This window comes from Petaurus breviceps, unplaced genomic scaffold, assembly GCF_028583685.1.
Source record: "Petaurus breviceps papuanus isolate PSGF00001 unplaced genomic scaffold, PetGlider_PUasm1.0 90205, whole genome shotgun sequence".
Taxonomy (NCBI): domain Eukaryota; kingdom Metazoa; phylum Chordata; class Mammalia; order Diprotodontia; family Petauridae; genus Petaurus; species Petaurus breviceps.
The window spans coordinates 323,023-331,720 of NW_027187196.1; the positions used below are offsets into that span (position 1 = coordinate 323,023).

At 39.5% G+C, this 8,698-nt stretch overlaps 1 pseudogene; it reads left to right on the forward strand.

Annotated features, from left to right (window-relative positions):
• Positions 1–7,299: 7,299 nt before the first annotated feature.
• On the forward strand, positions 7,300–8,127 carry LOC138176830 (progestin and adipoQ receptor family member 4 pseudogene; annotated as a pseudogene).
• Positions 8,128–8,698: the final 571 nt, after the last annotated feature.

The following is an 8,698-nucleotide window of genomic DNA, read 5'->3' on the forward strand; positions in this document are numbered from 1 at the left end:
AGAGGCGAGGGAAAATGGTTACAATGGAGGGGAAGAATAGGAAGGCAAAAGGGAATGGGTTAACCTTATTCCCATTGAATTTGGCTTGAGGAAGGAATGAAATACATACTAAATAGGGTATGTCAGCCTACAGGAGAGTAGGGGGAGAAGGGGATGAGAAGGGAGATTATGGAAGGGAGGGCAGGCTGGCGGGGAGGGAAGTTGGAAGCACCCACTTTTGAAAAGGGACGGGATCAAAGTAGAGAATAGAACAAGTTGGAAGTGGGATAGGAGGGAGGGAAATATAGTCAGTTTTTTACAATATATCTAATATGTTATTAGTTTGCATTAGCCACACATGTATGAACTATACTGAACTGCTTATCTTCCCAGTAAGGGTGGGTGACAAAGGAGGAAGGGAATTAATCTGGAATTCAAAGTTTTAAAATCAAATATTAAAATATATATGTATATATATTATTAATACTATTTTACATGTAATTTGGAAATAAGATATACAGGCACTGGGGTATAGAGATCCACTGGAAAAGTCAAAAGGTGTATTGGAGAAAATATGGGAGAGAGCAGATTGGAGGAGGGGATATCCTGTGGGACTGCTATTTTGGGGCAGTGGGTAGGGGAAAAACGGGGAGAAAATTGGTAACTCAAAATCTGGCAGAAACGAATGATGTAAATCAGAAGTTAATAAAGCATTTGAAAAAAATTTTTTTTTAATCTACACCCCAACAATAGGTTTTTTTCCATGATGTGTAAGCAGAGATTATGCTGCATAGAACTTGCAGCTTTTAGTCACTTTCTGCCTAAACAGAATCTCAAAAAAGGGACACAGTAAAGCAGTTAAAATGGCCAGCAACCGAAATAACCTCAAGTTTGGTGAGCAGAAATGTTCCACTCTGTGTTCTATTGGGGAAGCTCAGTGATTTGACTTTTTAATGTGGAGAATAAAGACGATTTATACTGGGAACTTGTCCTATCGTCGGTAAGTTATTTCTATGCTGTGAAATGATTCATCCAGGAGGTCACAGAAGTGCACTTTGCAGAATTACTTCCATTTCTGCTGCTAGAGATGGAGACAGCTAATTTTCCCTGGATCATATGGAATCAGTATATACAGAAGAGATCTTTGCTGAAAGTGACCCAATTCTGAGAGGGTTGAAAAACAGATTCTCAAGATATCTCAAGAGGGAAAGGCATGAAAGATTTTGGAAAAAAAACCTTAGATATTACAACCCAAAAAAGATAACAGGGAAAATACTGAGAAAAACGGGGGAAATTGCCCACTTATACATACATATTCCAATCTTGTCCAAATCTTTAAGAGAAAAATGAAGGAAGGTTTTTTTGGAAACAAATACAATGTAAGAACAAAATTTAAAAAAACATTAAAACTAAAATAATCTATATATGTGTCAAGGACATCCTTGATGAAGATATCAGAGTAATGAGGTAGACTTTCACATACGGTATTCTACAACAGACTATATTCACACAATTGACTGAAAAGCATGGAAAATACAAGGCCCGACTGTGCTTGTTGGCTATAAAAACCATTTGATTTCATTTAATATAGCAAGGTTTAAAGGTGTTCATTTAATAAGCTGTCTAGCATGCATATGTTAAAATCTTAGGATTCTTAAATGATATTCCTAAAATAACTTCAATCCTGACCAAATGAACTCCATTCAGCAATCTTCTGATTGTTAATATAAAACTAGACATAAAATCGAGAGATATGTGCTCACCAAAGGTGTTTGTCTCTGATACTGAAGATACCTAAAAGAGTAGTTATTCCCCAAACACTCATCATTTCAGCCAGACTTATAGACTTTTTCTGGTCTCTTTTGAACCTACTGTTATACTTGCCAAGAGGCGGGGGGAGGGGGCGCCTTGAAATGGCACTTCAATGACCAGTCTCTGAGACATTTCAATTTAGTCATAAAGATACACACACAAATTAACTCAATTTTATTACCTGCATATAAACCACAACTTTGGATGATCATTAAATTGTGCACATTATTCTACTATAAAGAGAACCTGGACTAATACAATTTTTTTTTTAAAGCAATTGGGGTTAAGTAACTTGCTCAAGGTTACACGGCCAGTTATTTCTGGGTGTGGTGCTAAGTATCTGAACCCAGATTTGATCCAGGTCATCCCGACACTGGAGCCGGTGCTCTTACTTGTTGAGCCACCTGGCCTCCCCTAAGCAATTGGGATTAAGTAACTTGCTCAAGATTACACGGCCAGGTGTTTCTGGGTGGGTGCTAAATGTCTAAGCCCGGGATTCAATCTCCAGGTCATTCCAACACTGGCGCCAGTGCTCTTACTCGCTGTGCTACCTGGCTGCCCCGACTAATACAAATTTAGTTTTTCTTGAAAATTTCCTTTTTGTATTGGTCTGGTTTGAAAATGACCAATAGATCTCAAAAGAAAAGTCTCACAGAGTGAGATTAGATGTCATGGGTCAGGATAAGCAACTCCTTCCATAGTTGTTGACTTTGAACTGCAGAAGCCTCTTTACTGACATAATAGTGACATTATACTAACATTTACTGATGTAAAAAGTACTTCCACAAGAAATCCATTATAATACTGTGCAACATTAGTGAATTATTAGAGTAGTTAATAGACACTTAAATTCATTATATACTCTTGTGGCCTACTCTTGTGTGTTAATCTGGAATAACTGTTTGTCACAATCAGTTACATCTATGGAAGAGAATATATTTGTCCTATGAAATGAATGCATAAGGAATAACGGAATGTAATTGGTTCAGTGTTATACTTGTTTAGTAACATTTCACAGCCTAACAACCTGAGCTTATATTGTGCTTAAACATGAGAAAGGAATAAAAATAAATCAGAAAAGGCTTAATGCAAATGAACCCCTGAGGAAAAAACAAAACAAAACAGAGCTCCTTAATTAATCTTTATATAAGTACTTTATGGCAGTCCTGAATCCAGAAGTCCTCCCCAGAGGACAAAAACGACTCCTTCCAAAGCTGTTGCTCTATTTGCTATCAGTGCCTTTAGGAACTTGGTGATCAAGGTTTTCATCTTCTTTGAAGAGGTAAGAATAAACTAATCTCTTACTGTATCCTGGGCTCAAAGGATAGCTTCTCCCTGCCCAGTTACCCCAAGCATTTTCCCCCACAGGTAGGGTGTATCCTGGAGTGATGTTACCAAAAACTATTTTTGATCAAATCAAATTAAATGTATAAAATTAATTTTTATGTTTTCAAACTAAAAAAATGACTTTAAATTCTAGTTACTAGATTTAAATTCTAAATACTAGAAACTAGTATCACCTATCCTCCCCCTATGCCTTTTCCTAAAGACTTTCAGATTTCTGGAAACTTTAGACCCCTGCTCATGTTCTGTTTTAGAAGGCGATATGTAGCTATTTAAAAACTTGCATAAAGACCCTGCTTAATAGAATTTTTAGTAAACATGACAGTATAGAAATACTAGGTAGTGCAAAACTAGTACAGAGTTAAGTTCTGACAGATCTTGCAAACTAGAAAGGCTTAGACTATGGATCCAGGAAGGGATTGTATGTCTGTTGACCAAGGACCAGCCTTGCAAAATTTAAAGAGGCTTACCATCAGCTTGGCCACAGAGTCATGCCTTTTCTCAGTCACAGCAACTCTTAAAGATTATCAAATATTTATAAAAATATGAGTCATTCCCCAATGGATAAATAGTCAAAGGATATGAACAGTCAGGTTTTTGATGAAGAAATCAAAACTATATATAGTCATATGAAAAAAATGCTTTAAATCATTATTGGTTGGAAAGATGCAAATTAAAATAGCTTTGAGATATCACTTCAAACCTATGAGATTAACTAAAATAACAGAAGTGGAAAACCACAAATGTTGCAGGGAACATGGAAAAATTGGAACATTAATATGCGGCTGATGGAACCGATGGAACCAATCTAACCATTTGGGAGATCAATTTGGAATTATTCCCAATAAGTTATAAAACTGTGTATATACCCTGTAATCCAGCAATACCACAATGAGGTCTGTTTCTCAAGGTGACCTAGGAAAAATGAAAAGACTCTATGTGGTCTAAAATATTTACAGCAGCTCTCTTTGTGGTGGCCTGTCAATTGAGGGGAGACCCATCAATTGGGGAATAGCTGACCAACTTGTGGTATATGATTGTAATGGAATATTATTATGCTATAAGAAAAGATGAGCAGGATGGTTTCAGAAAAAAAACCATGGATAGACATGCATGAAATAATGAAAAGTGAAATGAACAGAACTAAGAGGATGTTGTAGAGTAAAAGCAATATTTTCTTTTTTTTTTTCAAATGAACTTGCATTTAAATGGGGGGTACAAAAATACATAAAAGACATACATCACAAATGTTCATGTAATTAACTATAGACATATACAAAAAAGTATAAGGCAGTTTGGGTAGAGAGGACCTTTGTCAGTTGGGGGATCAGGAAGGGTTTCATGCAGAATACTGTACTTGAGGTGCTTCTTTTTTTTAATGCTTTATTAATTTCTAATTTACATCATCCGTTTCCGCCAGATTTTGAGCTACAAATTTTCTCCCCATTTCTCCCCCACCCACTGCCCCAAAACAGCAGTCCCACAGGATATCCCCTCCTCCAATCTGCTCTCTCCCACATTTTCCCCCATACCCCTTTCCACTTTTCCAGTGGATCTCTATGCCTCAGTGCCTGCACATCCCATTTCACAATTACATATATGGCATTAATAATAGTATATATATATATATATACACACATACACACATATAAATATACATACATATTTGAATATTTAATTTCAAAACTTTCAATTCCAGATTCATTCCCCTCCTTCCCCGTCACCCACCCCTACTGGGAAGATACGCAGTTCAGTATAGGTTGCACATGTGTGGCTAATGCAAAACAATAACATAGTAGATACATTGTAAAACACTGACTACACTTCCCTCCCTCCTATTCCACCTCCCACCCGCTCTACTCTCCACTTTGATCCCGTGTATTTTCAAAAGTGAGTGCTTCCAACCTCCCTCCCCCGAGCCTACCCTCCCTTCTATCATCCCCCCTCTCACCCCCTTCCTCCCTATTCTCCTGGAGGGTGAGATACCTTATTTAGTGTGTATTTCACTCCCTCCTCAAGCCAAATTCAGTGGGATTAAGGTTGACCCATTCTCTTTTGCATTCCTATTCTTCCCCTCCATTGTAACCATTTTCCCTTGCCTCTTCTGTATGAGATAGTTTACCCCAATCTGTCTCTCCCCATCTCCTCTCATTATATTCCTCCCACCTCTTAATTTCACATTTTAAGAATCATTCCTTCCTGTTAAATTGGTCCTGTGCCCTCTATCTATGTATACTTGTAAACATATATACACACATTCACATATGTATTCATATGCCCACATACAGTCATATATAGACAAATATATATATAATCCCTTCAACTACTGAGAAAAGTTTCATCAGTTACAATTATTGTTTTTCCACGTAGGAATGTTAATAGTTCAACTTTGATAAGTTCCTTATGATTTCTTTTCCCTGTTTACCTTCTCATGCTTCTCTTGCTTCTTGTATCTGAATGTCAAACTTTCTATTCAACTCTGGTTTTTTCAGCAAGAAAAGGGAGGTTAATGAATTAGGTATGCAATTGAAAAACCTAGAAAAAGAACAAATGAAAACCCCCAATCAAATACTAAATTAGAAATATTGAAAACCAAAGGAGAGATTAATAAAAGTGAAATTAAGAAAACTATTGAATTAATAAATAAAACTAAGAGCTGGTTTTGTGAAAAAAAAAAAAACAATAAAATTGATAGACCCTTAGTCAATATGATAAAAAAAAAGAAAGAAGAAAACCAAATTATGTGTATCAACAATGAAAAGGGTGAATCTACCTCCAATGAAGAGGAAATCAAAACAATAATTGGGAATTATTTTTTCCCAATTGTATACACATAAATTTGACAATCTTAGTGAAATGGATGAATATTTACAAAAATACAAGTTGCACAGATTAACTGAAGAGGAAGTAAATTACTTAAATAACCCCATCTCAGAAAAAGAAATCAAACAAGCCATCAGTGAACTCCCTAGGAAAAAATCTCCAGGGTCAGATGGATTTACTAGTGAATTATATCAAACATTTAAAGAACAATTGATTCCAATACTCTACAAACTATTTGGGAAATTTAGTGAAGAAGGAGTCCTACCAAATTCTTTTTATGACACAAATATGGTACTGACACCTAAATCAGGAAGAGATAAAACAGAGAAAGAAAATTATAGACCAATCTGCATCATGAATATAGATGCAAAAATTCTAAATAAAATACTAGCAAAAAGACTACAGCAACTTATCTCAACAATAATACACTTTGACCAGGTAGGATTTATTCCAGGAATACAAGGATGGTTTAATATTAGGAGAACCATCAGTATAACTGATCATATCAACAATAAAACAAGCAGAAATGACATGATTATCTCAATAGATGCAGAAAAGGCTTTTGAAAAAATACAGCATCCATTCCTATTAAAAACACTAGAAAGTATAGGAATAAATGGAGCCTTCCTTAAAATAATAGGTAGCATCTATTTAAAACCATCAGCAAGTATTATATGTAATGGAGATAAGCTAGAAGCATTTACAATAAGATCAGGGGTGAAACAAGGGTGTCCATTATCACCCCTCTTATTTAATCTGGTACTAGTAATGTTAGCAGTAGCAATTAGAGAAGAAAAATAAATCAAAGGAATCAAGTTAGGTAAAGAAGAGACCAAGCTATCACTCTTTGCAGATGATATGATGATATACTTAGAGAATCCTAAAGAATCAAGTAAAAAACTACTTGAGACAATAAATAAATTTGGCAAAGTTGCAGGATATAAAATAAACCCACATAAATCCTCAGCATTCCTGTATATTTCTAATGAAATTCAATAGCAAGAAACAGAAAGAGAAATCCCATTTAAAGTTACTGTAGGGGAGCGGAGTCAAGATGGCGGAGTCGAAGCAGGACCTCCCTGCGGCTATGGCTTCCACCTTCCCCAATCCATGAAAAAAGGGGACTCTAAACAAACTTTGGAGCTGCAAAACCCACAAAATGACACGGAGAAGCTAACCCCTCCCCCGCTGAGGACAGCCCAGTACCGCGCCGGCTCTAGGTGGAGTGCGCCTGCGCAGAAGGTGACCCGCCATTGGCGCAGAAACACTCTAGAACGTGCATTCTCTTAGTTATGATGTGGCAGCTTCGAAGTCTGGCCGCAGTCCGGCATACCACCCGCCATGGCTCGGAAGTCCAGCCGGCGCCTGCTGGACTGGGCCAGCGTGCCACGTCACCTGCAGTTCAACCCGTTTGTGCTGACAGGATACCGGCCAGCCAGCAGCACTTTGGACTGTGTGCTCAGCCTCTTCTACCTGCACAACGAGCTGGGCAACATCTACATCCATGGCGTGACCCTGGTGATCTTCCTGTTGTTGCTGCCACTGACCATCCCCTGGGGCCAGCTGGGCTGGAGCTGCTGGCTGGGCTTTACCCACTGTTTGGCATGTCTGGCGCCCACTGCCAGTTCTGTCCTCTACCACCTCTTCATGTGCCACCAGGGAGGCAGACGCGTCTACAACCGCCTCCTGGCCCTTGACATGTGCGGAGTCTGTCTGGCCCTCAGCCTTGGAGTCTTTCCCATGATTTACTGCACCCTGGCCTGCTGGCCTCGCCTTCGCCTGATCACCCTGATTGTCCACTCCTTGTTGTCCATCCTAGCCGGCTGGCGGGCCGTCACCGCTCGCTCTACTGCGGCCCGCCTCCAAGCCTTTGGCTGGCAGGCCGTGGTCTGCCTACTGGCGTGTGGTTTCCGGGGGCTGGGGCTGGGCACCGGAGCCCCAGAGGCCTTGACTCGCTACCTTCGAATGGATGCCTTGGCGCTGCTGGGAGGGCTGATGAATGTGGCACGGCTGCCCGAACGCTGGCAGCCTGGGACTTTGGATTACTGGGGTAACTCCCACCAGATCATGCATTTGCTAAGCACCACCTCCATCCTGCAGCTGCATTCAGGGGTTATGCTAGATCTGCTCTGGGCTATTGACCACGCTTTTGCCTGCCCTGCAGCCTGAGCGCTCTTTAACCACAGCAACAAACAAAAACTTAAAAAGACACCAAAAAAGCAACCTCAAATTGCCCTCCTGCAACTGTTGAAAGCCAGTAAGTACAAGTGTGCCTTGTTCCCCATTCTTCTCTCTGCCTTTCCTCGTACCCTTTTTTGTTTGGGGGAATTATGGAGCTTCAGTGTTTGGTAAGAACTTTGGGTCGATTGCCAAGTGCCCTTTTCTGAACTTTCCACCTTGGTGGACGCCTCTAGGCCTTTATTACAGCTCTAGAGGGTTGACCAACCACCCTTCAAAAATGTCATTTTCTACTTCCCCAAATCACATTCTTGCACTCTATCTTCTCCATTTTCTGTAGCTGTTTAATACAAGAAGTAGTATGGGAAGGAAAAGGACAGCTTGACAAGGAATCACGAGGCCCCAGATGATAATCCTGGCTCTGCGACCAAAGTGTTTGATCTGATTTGGGTATTGGACTCAGCCTGCAACCTGTAAGTTTACCCATGTTCCACCCACTTCCAGGACCAAACACCTCATCCATAGGCCACAGTGTCTTTGCTCTTCCCCAGGGCTAGTGGGA